Genomic DNA, 13300 nt, shown 5'->3' with positions numbered 1-13300 from the left:
TTAAGAAAAAAACATAAAATAAGAGAAAAAAAAGTATTTTCTTTTTGGCTTTCATTTGGAATTTGCCTCACTAACGTTAGAAAATTATTTACTAAGAGAGAGATGAGATTTTTCTTAGGGTGGAAGGATTTGACTAAAGTTAAAAAGTTGAAATGGGTTTGTTTGTTTGATTATGAAATTGAATTTGAATACGTTAGCTAAGGTTAAGATTGGGAAGTGGTGGGTAGAAGGTTCTATTCCAAGACTGATGAAAGAAGAAGATGGTGGCGTCTCAGATGACGCCACTCAGAACGAGAAATTAAATCATTTTTTTTTTCAATTCAAATATAGACTTGTTAACCAGTGTCTCATTAAGAATTTGATGAAAATTTTATTATAAATTATATCAAAATATATTTTTAAAATATGAATATAAATATAATTTTTTGATAAAATATTTTACTTTTTATTTCTTAACTAATGTCCTAATTTTTTTTTTTGTTAAAATATAAGTATTTAAAGACACAACTTATCCGTATATTGTACAGATTTTAATATTATAATTATAAAATATATTAAAATATTTAATAAATTTTTTATTAATATTAATAAATATTTATTTAATTAAATAAAAATGAATTAAAGAGATTAAATTTTTAAAATAAAAATATTTAAATTATCCTTTGATAAGATAATGAAATTTTACGTTAGTATGCTGTAAATAAATCAAAGAACATATAAAAAGCAAAATTTAAAAGTTTAAATTATTTTAAATAAATAGATCGAATTTAAATTCAATTTCTCTAATTAAACACATACATTAAAATTTTAATATAATATCATAACTTAGATCTAAAAAATTAAAAATATCCAAATTAATAAAAAGGGTCAAGTAAAAATATATATATAAAAAAAGTACAAGCTCAAGTAATAAAATAAATGAATTTTTTTTATAGGCAAAACATATATTATTAAAGTAAGTTTAAGTGTAATTCAAAACTCATATATATAGAGAAAAAAAAATTAGCACTTACACAAAAAAATAAAAAGACAAAAATACACTCATGCTAAATTAAGGCAGATACAATTTCTTAAGTTCAATATCAATCAACTAACAAAATAGCTTCTCCTTTACTAACAAGTGATAACCACTTTCAGGATCTCAAAATAATAGAATCTACGACTTCCTTCTCATCTAAAACACTATTAGAAAACATCATTTTATTTCTATATAGTTACAAAGATCACATTGTACTTATTCAGACAATTAATAAACATATCACTTCTATTTTACTACAACTAACACCAACCCAAGTAAGTAAGTAAGTCGATAAATATGAAGGCAAAACCAGATTTGATATGAAATTGAGCATGTTAAAAATAAATGACTTGGAAGTTCCTTCAAATCATGGTAGAAGCAACAAGTTACATCATCAATTTGAACACCACAATCAATCAGTAAACATTTACAAGGAAGTACTTTTAACAGTAATTGCCAAGAAAATACTACACTTAAGTAGGACTTTTCCGCTCCATGACCTCTGCAAGGCATCCGTCGTAACTAATCAATACTATTAGGACCACCAAAAAGTTTAAATAGTCATAAATATGCTGATTACACTAAATAATAGCATGAAGAATCTGCCATCTATACCCATTTATCTTCTTGTAGCACCTTAATACAAATCTCATCAACAAGCTCCAACAAAAGATTAAAACTTGAGATCTCATGTTGAAAGAATCCTCTGCGCCAACTAACATCTCAAACCCACCTTGTGTCATCATGAAAACCATTTTTCAATATATAAGATTCAACATTCCTCGCTACCGCAAATAATCGCGAAAATGCCTCATACAATCACACCCCGCCTACCTACTTATCTCTCCAAAAAAAGGTATACAAACTTGCACTCACACTCCTATCCAACTTCTCATCCAAGCATGAATTCCCTTGATGAATAATCTCCAACAAATCACGCCACCACAAAGAAAATATGTTGTATATTGATAGATGTTGAATAGAAGAAGCTAATCTGCCATATTGTTTGTAGGCAAATGTACCTATCAAAAAATAATAAAAGGTTTTCAAATTAATAGTTCCCAAGTTATCGTCTTACCGAGATTATTTTCAAGTACCAAGAATAACTTAATTTGATTGTTTAAAAGTAACAGAATTGTAATGGATAAAAAACATAGCTTAATTTTAACAATAAATTAAAATAACAGTAATACAATGTATGAGAGAGATCAGATGAGATGAGCATAGAACTTATCACCTACTACACTTCTTTATGTTCTAATTAATTTAACCTGATATTGGTATTCAAATATTTGTCAATCACTCATAATTAGTTCTATTAACACCCAATGATTACGTAATGTCAATATTAATTAGTCGAGAAACCATGAAGATACTATGAGTTTGTTAATTCAATAACGATTAAAAGAAAGGAATTGAATGTGATTAACCTAGTCCCTTATCTTGTTTTATCCTATAGTTCCGTAATTACATGTAGTATGATCGCCTACAATACAACTAACTATGAGATGATAAGGGTGATTTGTAACATTCTAAATCTTTTAAATTTTAAAAGCTGCTTATTTCATTTATACAACTAAGGATACTGTATAAATATTTCATATATGAAAAATATTGTCAGTATAAATAGATAAAATATCTATTTGTAATTAATATCCTTTACAAGATTTAATAATACAAAAATTATTAAATAAATAATAGTAAGCATAAATTATAATTACTCGAAATAAATTTTTACAATAATGGTACAAAACCTGCAGTATTACATGTTTCCTATAATAATTTACAAACTGTTTGGTAAAACAAGTGGGACTCAAAATAATATGTACATGCCCAAAATTAATACATCTCAAAGACAATTTAAGTCCCAGAGCAGCCCCAAAATATATTCCAACACTAAGAATTCAGTACTAGTCGATTCCATGCCAGATTTCTATATCTGCCAAGTCTTTAGAATCGAGATCACCATTTAATCCAAGATAAAGATCGCTTAGATCAGTTGTAACTTCAGTACCAGTAAATCTTTCAAAAGTTCATTTGGATGGTCTTCCAAGATAGTCATGATCGTGATAAGTAAATAGATATGTGATGGCTGCCGGGGTTCTAACAGTACCACTATACATATAAATACACAAGGTCTTATGTATTCTATTCCTAGGAAAATCAAACGGAATACTACAAAAGAAATCCATTTTTAATGAAACAAGAATTCTAGGTTCAGTTTCTACCAAAATAACAAATTTAAAGTAACACAGTCGTTGATATTCATTAAATACATAATTTAACCTATAATGTACTGAACTATCTACTAGTCTAACTCTTTTCTGAGGCGCTGTCATCCTGATATCCTAAAAATATTAGTAAGGATGAGCTTTTATTTTATCATTTAAACACAATATTAATTTAAAGACCAACATTATAGCACGATCACAATCATAGAACACAAGGTAAGGAATCATAAAATCATGAATCTCAAAGCAATATATATCACATATACATATATTACATCACAACTCCTTACATTTCTCTCTTTCGGATATGCACTCTTAGTGCACTGTAATCACAGATATACGATGCCTTAGCAGTTCTTGAGGTCTTACACAACTAAGTAAATAGTTGCCAGTTAGCTCATGCATACGGATACAACATATACAATAACGGTCCCCTTAACAAAGGTATAGCCAGGAGTCTAGTCAGGAAACGAGTGTGAAGTCATGTGACGCATTCGCTTTCAGAAAGAATGTGTACATATGCGTGAATGTCGCTCACCACCTTACATTTTTCCCAGATTTTCTATCGTCTATAGACTCTATAACCCCAGTGTATCTCTGTAACTATTCACACTAGATCCATTCAGCTTTTTACACTTATCTCATACTTTCCTTCATACTAAACTCGTTATTCAAGTAAGAGATTTGTGCTTAGTAAAGCACTTTCAGACTAAGTTCCAAATAATAGACTACTCAAACATATCATTAACACCCAAAATCAGTCAAACATATCTTCATAACAATTCAATGTCAATCAATCATTAGAATCATACAAGAACTTATACATAGAGTACTCTCATGATTACAAAATAGTTATTATGCTTAAAATCACAAAATAAAGCCCTCCTTACCTTGAAAGAAGGTTTGTGAGGGGTTTTGGTGAAAGGACCAAGATCTTCCTAGATATCACAAAAGAGAACATTTTGAGAAGGGAGAAACTTAGAAAACAATCAAAAAGAGAAAACAAAGCTCCAAGAACTTACTTGGAGTTGATTGATGTAGTTCCCAAACTAGGATTTGAAAGAAAGTTGAGGTTATAGGGAGATTTTCTGAGAATGAAGGGTTAGAGGTCAAGAGAACGGAGGAAGAGCTCAAAACTTGGATTGTAATTCAAGTTTTCTAACTTGAAAACCCTTAAATATCTCTTGACTCGCGACAATCTCGCTGCAGCAAGTTATTCCTCGCTACAACGAAAAATTAGACAAAATTGCACTTTGCTGTCTGTCATTCTAGCTACATCAAGAGCTCCTCGCTACAACGAGAGCATTCTCGCTACGACGAGAAGATCCTCGCTACAGCGAGAGAGTATTAGAATGCTTGATTTCTAAACGCTCTTTCTCGCCACAACGAGATATCCTGCAATTTACATTATTTAAACTCTCTAAAATTCAAATAACTTCACAAATACACCCAACATTCAATGTTATAATAATAAATATAAAAATGAGGATGTTACAACTCTCTCACCCTTTAAAGAATTTTGCCCCTAAAATTCGCTAGCTTAAGAAAAGATGAGGGTAGACTTCTTTCATTTTGTCCTCAAGCTCCCAAGTAGCATCCCTTTCATTATTTGCATTCCATATTATCTTCACTAACGAAATGTCTTTACCCCTTAGTTGTTTGATTCGGCGATCAACAACCTTTATTGAAAAAACATCATATGACAGATTCTCTCGGACTTGGATCAGATTGAGTTCAATTATATGAGAAGGATCAAGAATGTATTTTCTGAGTTGAGACACATGGAAGACTGGGTGCAAATTTGAAAGACTTGGAGGTAAGGCAAGCTAATAGGCTACAGGGCCAATTCTATTCAGGATTTCAAAGAGTCCAATGAACTTAGGAGATAACTTTCTAGATTTCAAAACTTTACTAACTCCAGTAATAGGCGAAACCCTTAAGAACACATGGTCGCCAAATTGAAACTCTATAGGCTTTCTCCGTTGATTATAAAAACTCTTTTGCCTATCTTGTGTGATCTTTATCTTTTCTCAATTCACCTTAACTTGGTCATTTTGTTTCTGAACTATATCCGGTGTGTAGAGAATTGCTTCTCTAGCATCATACCAGCACAATGGTGTTTTGCATTTCCTCTCATATAATGCCTCATATGTGCCATCTTGATACTAGTGTGATAACTATTATTGTAAGTGAATTCTACCAAAGGTAGACATTCATCCCAAGCTCCCTGTTGCTCCATCATGCAAGCTCGTAACAAATCCTCCAATGATTGGATGGTCCATTCTGTTTGCCTGAGCTAAGCATCAACTTAGTTCCTAAAGCTCTTGGTAGACTCTCCCAAAATTTTGTTGTAAACCTTAGATCTTTGTCTGATACAAAGCTCGTGGGTACTTCATGCAATTTGACTATCTCCTTTATATACACCTCTGCCAATTTCTCCAACTTGTACCGCATATGGATAGGAATGAAGTGAGTAGTCTTAGTCAAGCGATCCACAATCACCCATACTGCATCATGATTGTTCTTGGTTCTTGGTAGACCGATTACGAAATTCATGGAGATATTATCCCACTTCTATTCGCAAATTTGCAATGGTTGCAATTCTCCTGGCATACGCTGATGCTCTGCCTTTAACTTTCGACAGGTTAGACATTTTGTGACGTATTTTGCTATCTCTTTCTTCATTCCATTCCACCAAAAGTCTTTTCATAGATCTTGATACATCTTTGTTGTTCCTGGATGAAAACTCAGCTTGCTCTTATGTGCTTCCTCCAATATCATTTGTTTCAACTCTGCATCTTGGGGAATACATACCCGATCCTTGTATCTTATTAGTCCACTTGCATAATGACAAAAATCTGAGCTCTTTCCCTCATTGGAGTAATGATTTTTATATTTTCACTTTCTTTACTCCTCTTTTCTTTCATTCTAATATAACCTTTTTTTTTCTTTTCCTTTTTACTATATTTTTCCTTTTGCAACTTACACACACCTTTTTTTTCTTTTCTTTTTTTATTTTCACATAAGAGATATAGAGAAGAATTTTTCTAACAATTCAACTTAATTGCTCCAGTTACAAACCCAAGGTCAATAAAATATTTCATAATTTTAATATAAAGGACCAAGAAAAATCAATAAAGTTCAAAGTAGGCAACTAGTTGTTTATCTTTCTCAAACATGCTGAAGGCCAAAAAAAATAATCCTAATATGCTTCAATCATATTTAAAATGCAATCAAAAGGAGTAGTCTCAAATCAAGTTCTAGAACATAAATCTTAAGGGAACAATCACATAAAGTAATGAAGAAATGGGGTATCATTAATTAATTTAGGAAATAAAAATTCCTATAAAGGCTCAAAACTCACATACGTAGGTTAAAGTTTAATGTATAATAAAAAGCTAGATATCTCAATTATATATATATATATATATATATATATATATATATATATTCTAATGACTCCTAAACTCAATGGAAATTACTCAATCATGTTCTTATAATTTTAAAAAAAACTGGGTTCCTTAGGATAAAATTTTCAAAATTTTCTCAGAATAGAGGCACAAGAAATTACTTGAGAACAAGTAATGAGACAAGTAATAATGGAACTCCCCTCATACTTAAAGCAAAACATTGTCCTCAATGTTTAGAGGGAAAAAAATAGAGATGAAGATGACAAGAGAAATAAAGAGTAAGATACTCCCTGAATGTGAGACAAATTGCGTAGAAAAGCCACCCTGTTCTAAAAAAACAAGAACACTAAATAAATAAAAGTGAAAAATAAAACACAGGTTGCCTCCTGTGAGCGCTTATTTTACGTCACGAGCCTGACGTCCTATTAGACTATTGTAAGAACGTAGTTTGTTGGGTGAAGGTCACTCCATCTGTGTCTAGCTTGGCCCTCTGACCATTGACTTGAAACGTCTCTCTCCCAGCTATAAAAACTTCTAAGACCTCATAAGGAAGGACCTTGAGTACTGTATAAAGGCCATTGCACCTGGACTTTAGTTTTGCAAGGAATAATCGCAGTCGTGAGTTGTAGACTAACATTTTTTCTCCTTCATAGAACTTACGATGTAAGATATGCTTGTCATGCTACTTCTTAGTGTGCTCCTTGTACAACTTGGCATTCTCGTATGCCGTAAGGTGCATCTCATCGAGCTCATTCAGCTCTAATAGTCTTTTCTCACCTGCAGCCTGCAAATCAAAATTAAAGAACTTCAACAGGTAAGTGACAAGCTTTTCCACAAATCAAACGATAAAGAGACATGCCAATAAGAGTTTTATAGGCAGTATGATAAGCCCAAAGTGCATCATTTAATTTTATAAACCAATCTTTTCTAAAACTATTAAATGTGCGCTCCAAAAAAATTTTCAACTCCCTGTTAGATACCTCAACTTGTCCACTGGTTTAAGAGTAGTAAGGAGTAGTGACCTTGTGGGTAACACCATATTTTTATAAGAGATTATCAAAAAGTTTATTACAAAAATAAGTACCTTCATTGCTAATAATTGCCCTAGGGGTTCCAAACCGAGAAAAAATATTTTTTTTAAGAAATTTAGTAACCACCCTAGCATCATTAGTTGGTAAAGCAGCCACTTCCACCCACCTAGAGACATCATCCACAACAACCAATATGTATTCATTATTAAAAGACTTAGGAAAAGGTCTCATAAAATCAATACCCCAAACATCAAATATTTCACAAACTAAAATATTGTCGAGGGGCATATCATGTCTTCTAGAAATATTACCACTCCTTTGACATTCATCACATGATTTCACAAAACCATAAGCATCTTTAAAAATTGTAGGCCAATAAAAACCACTTTGCAAAACCTTATGAGCAGTTTTAGTGAGGCCAAAGTGGCCTCCCACCTCTCTAGAGTGACAATGCTCAAGAATTGCAATAAATTCACTTTCAGGAACACATCGTCTAATTAAATTATCCCCACAAACTTTGAACAAATAAGGCTCTTCCCACAAGTAGTATTTATCATCAGATAAAAATTTTCTCTTTTGTGAGGATGAGAGTCCACGAGGAAAGATTTTACCAACCAAGAAATTTACCAAATCCGCATACTAAGGTGCCCTAAAAATATTAAAAATTCTCTCATCAGGGAATGTCTCTTTAATTTCTACCTTGGTGCTCTTCCTCACCGAGGGGTCTAATCTGGATAAGTGATCAGCAATAAAGTTTTTACTCCCTTTTTTATCTCAGATCTCTACATTAAACTCTTGTAGCAAGAGAATCCATCGAATAATCCTTGGCTTAGCATCCTGTTTAGCCATCAAATATCTAAGAGCAGAATGGTCAGTATAAACAATGACTTTAGACATAATTAAATAAGGGCAAAATTTATCAAATGCAGGTATCACAGCTAGCATCTCCTTCTCAGTAGTGGTATAGTTCCGTTGTACTCCATCCAAAGTTCTACTCGCATAATAAATGGCTTGAAAAATCTTGTCCTTCCTCTGGCCCAGAACTACTCCAACAGTTGTGTCACTAGCATCACATATAAGCTCAAAGGGTAAAGACGAATCAGGAGAAATAACCACAGGAGCATCAATTAACTTACTCTTAAGGGTATTAAAAGCATATAAACAAGCATCATTAAATTTAAACAATATACCCTTAGCCAACAAATTAGAAAAAGGTTTTGTATTTTTTTAAAATCTTTAATAAACCTTCTATAAAACTTTGCATGCCCTAAGAAACTCCTAACAAATTTGACACATGTGGAAGGGGGAAGTTTAGCAATAACTTCTACCTTAGCAGGGTCTACCTCTATATCCCTACTAGAAATTTTATGCTCCAAAACAATGCATTCATCAACCATAAACTGACATTTTTCCCAATTTAAAACAAAATTGGCCTTTTTACATCTTTGTAAAATCAAATCAAGGCTATACAAACAATTATCAAAAGTATTACCGTAAACAGAGAAATCATCCATAAAAATCTCAATACAATTTCCAATAAATCAAAAAATAAGGCCATCATGCATCTCTGAAATGTCGCGGGGGGCATTACACAAACTAAATGCCATCCGTTTATATGCAAAAGTACCATAAGGGCATGTAAAAGTAGTCTTTTCTTGGTCTCTAGTGCGAAAGGTGTTTGCATGTAACTCGAATAACCATCCAAACAACAATAAAATTCATGCTCCGTTTATTTTTCTAACATCTGATCAATAAAAAGAAGGGAAAAATGGTCTTTCCAGGTGGCCTCATTGAGCTTCCTGTAGTTTATGCATATTCGCCACCCAGTTACTTTCTTTACGGCAATAAGTTCCTATTGCTCATTCTCCATAATTGTGGTTCCTTCTTTCTTTGGTACAACCTGCACAGAACTCACCCAAGGACTATCAGAAATAGAAAAAATAATGCCAGCATCTAATAACTTAATTAACTCCTTTTTTTACTACTTCCTTTAGACTGGGGTTAAGTTTCCTTTGAGGTTGAACCTTGGGTTTGGATTCCTCCTCCAAGTGAATCCAGTGGGTGCAAATGGAAGGACTAAGACCCTTAATATCATGAATGCTCCATCCAAAGGCCTCCTTGTTCTCCCTCAAGACTCTCATCAATTTCTCCTCCATAATATCTGTCAATTTAGAAGAAATTATTACAGGAAGAGAAGAGGGAGGAGATAGAAAATTATATTTAAGATTAGAGGGAAGAGGTTTGAGCTCTAATTCAGGGGGTTCTTCAATGGATGATTTAGGAATTTGAATATCTCGTGTTCCCAAGCTTTCAAAATACCTAGACGCCAACCATCAACTTCAATTCCCGCTCTCCAAAGTTAAAATTTCATCTATTACTTCCTTTGTTTCTATTAGAGCATCTTTCTCAAGTGTGAGAATTTTCTCTAGAGTATCATCCCTCAACCTATCAATTAATTGTACAGAGTCTAAAGAGGAAAAATAATCATTTAAAGAAATAAAATTACAAGAATAAAAACTATAAGGGTGTTTAAGAGAATCAAAAACTTTAAAAATAACTTCTTCATCATATAGCCTCAATGTGAGCTTCCCTTGCTAGACGTCTATAATGGTCTTTTCAGTGGCTAAGAATGTTCTCCCCAGAATAATGGGAACCTCATTATCCTCCTCCATATCTAGTACAATAAAATTTGCAGGGAAGATGAATTTGTCTACTTTACCAAGACATCTTCTATTATATCCCTTGGGTAAGTGATGGATCTATCTGCTAATTGTAAAGAAATAGAGGTAGGTTTGGGTTCTTGCATACCTAACCTTCTAAAAACAGAGAGAAACATTAAATTTATGCTAACTCCTAAATTACATAGAGCTTTATCAAAATAAGAGCTACCTATAGTATAAGGAATAGTAAAACTCCCTGGGTCTTTAAGTTTTGGGGTAGCTTTTTCAAAACGATTGCGGAACATTCCTCATTAAGCCTTATAGTTTCAAATTCCTCTAACCTTTTTTTATTGCTTAATATTTCCTTGAGAAACTTAGCATATTTAGGCATTTGAGAAATGGCCTCCACAAAGGGTATGTTGATATGCAACTTCTTTAAAATTTCAAAGAATTTGTTGAACTGTGGGTCCCTCTGACTGCTTCTCAACCTCTGCGAAAAAAGGATTTGAAGTTCTTAAGGCCTAGACATTGTTGATGGTGCTTCTTTCTTTTCTAGTTCTATTTCTATGATGTCAGCGTGACCATGTATATGAGAGAGCACAGGCGTACATATAGTGGTATTTTGTGACTTTGGCATGTTTTCAGGCAATGTCTTTCCATTTCTCAATGTAATTGCCTTGGCATGTTCTTTGGAATTAGGCTCAGGCTGGGAGGGCAATGTCCCTAGCGCTCTTTGAGTCAACAAATTTGTAAGTTGTCCCAGTTGTGATTTTATCTCGAGTGTTTTAGAGCTTATTTCTGAAAACTTCTTGTCCATTGTTCGGGCTTATTGCTCTATCTAAAGACTTTGTTGTTCCATTTAGGACTCAAGCTTTGAAATCCTCTACTCTAATTGAAAGGTTTAGGGCTCTCTCCTTTCTTTAGTCCTTGAGATTGCATATAGAGAGACTAATAAGCATTTGAATTTTGACCTCCTTGACTATTCTCCCATATGAGTTCGTGGGTTTGCTATGCCATCTAGAATTATAACTGTTGCCCAAAAAGTTAGCCTCCTTGGTCTCTAGAGATTTTGTTGATTGATCTTGGGCCCTTAGTAAGAATTCTATTTGCTTTGACAGAGTTTCCAGCTTATTTGTAATTGAATCACTACTTTCTGCCAGGTAGATTGAAGCGACTTCCTTCTTTTTGCTTCTATAATAGTCTGTATGCCATTGAAAATTACTAGATGCTATCTTTTCTATCAATGTATGAGCTGTAGTTGGCCCCTTGCATAAAAAGGATCCTTCAACAACTGCATCGATTGTAGCTTTATTAGAAGATGAGAGTCCAGCATAGAAAATTTGCATTTACTTCTACACAAGGAAACTATAATGTGGACATCTCTTTAGAAGTTCGCCAAAGCGCTCATATGTCTCAAATAGAGATTTAGACTCACATTGTTGAAAATTAGATATCTCTGTCATTAGTTTCGTAGTGAGTGATGGTGGAAAATATTTAGCCAAGAACTACTGGGTTAGGCCATCCCACGTTGTAATTGAATTTGATGGAAGTTTAGAGAACCATGCGTTCACCCTTTCTGTGACAGAGAATGGAAAGAGGCGAAGCCTTATAGCATCTTTGGTGACACCGTTGTATTTGATGATATTCGTGAGTCGGAAAAAATTTTCAGATAAAGGCGGGGTCTTCATTAGGTCACCCCGAAAACAGTGTGGAGTTCTGAACTAGATTGATCAAGGCCAACTTTAATTAAAAATTATTGGCCTCTATGTCAGGTGCTACAATGCTCTCGGCATCACCCTCAGCAGATGTCATATACTCCAAGATTGGTCGTTCTTCTGCCATCTTTTTCTTTTCTCTATAGTCCTTCCTTAGCCTACATGCAGTCTTCCTGATTTCTGGATCAAAAGCGAGTTCTGCAATAGGTTTAGAACGAGTGAGCATAAAACAAAATAAAAATAAAAATGTTTAAATCAACTAAATACTTGATTATTTTTTATATTGAAAACTAATTTCCGACAATGGCGCCAAAAACGTGTTCGTAGGCAAGTGTACCTATCAAAAAGTAATAAAGGATTTTTGAATTAATAGTTTCCAAATTATCATCTCACAGAGATTATTTTCAAATACAAATAATAACTTAATTTGATTGTTTAAATGTAACGGATCAAAAATAGAGCTTAATTTTAATAATAAATTAAAATAATAGTAATACAATGTATAAGAAAGATCGGATGAGATGAGCCTAGAACTTATAGGTTCACTTACTACACTTCTTTATATTCTATTAACACCCAATGATTATGCAATGTCAATATATTTTTTCCTAAGCAAACACCCCCAATGATCATGCAAGGTAATTGGTCGAGAAGGCATAAAGATTCTATGACTTTGTTAATTCAATAACGACTAAAAGAAATGAATTAAGTGTGATTAACCTAGTCCCTTATCTCGTTTTATCCTATAGTTTCGTTAATTACACGTGGTATGATCGCCTATAATGCAACTAACTATGAGATGCTAAGGGTGATCAAATCTTAACATACACAATATAATCCAATAGAATAAAACCAAATATTAAAGGAAAACCAATACCAACATTAAAGTAAAAATCACATAAAGTTTGTAGTAGGATTTACCATAGCCCTAGCTATAGGTTTAGTTTCTCATAAAAAATAAACTACGAAGAACGTGTTAAATAAACCCATAACCACAAAGGAAAACTCAAACAAAAGAAATTCAAAAAGGTAGAAGATGAAGAAAGTTCTCGTTCTCCGAAGGGGCGCTTAATCACTTACTTGGACTCCAAGGGAAAACTCATCGTCCCTGCCAATGGTCTCCAATGATTCTCAAAGATGAGTTTGATTAGAACTAAAAAAAGGAAGAAGGTGTGTAGAGAAGTAGAAGTGTCTCAAATGTGAAGCATAAGGCCTCTTTATATATGTTGTGCCTT

At 33.1% G+C, this 13300-nt stretch overlaps 1 non-coding gene across 1 annotated transcript; it reads left to right on the top strand.

Moving 5' to 3' along the window:
- Positions 1-11712: 11712 nt before the first annotated feature.
- Positions 11713-11819, top strand: LOC113868245. Its single transcript, XR_003505267.1, has one exon. It is a non-coding gene; the product is annotated as a small nucleolar RNA R71 (small nucleolar RNA).
- The last annotated feature ends 1481 nt before the right edge of the window (positions 11820-13300 follow it).

The sequence above is a fragment of the Abrus precatorius genome, unplaced genomic scaffold (genome assembly GCF_003935025.1).
Source record: "Abrus precatorius isolate BTA unplaced genomic scaffold, Abrus_2018 Scaffold5, whole genome shotgun sequence".
NCBI classification, from domain to species: Eukaryota; Viridiplantae; Streptophyta; class Magnoliopsida; order Fabales; family Fabaceae; genus Abrus; species Abrus precatorius.
Note: the sequence above shows the minus strand (reverse complement) of the source record. Positions and strands in the feature narration are given on the sequence as shown.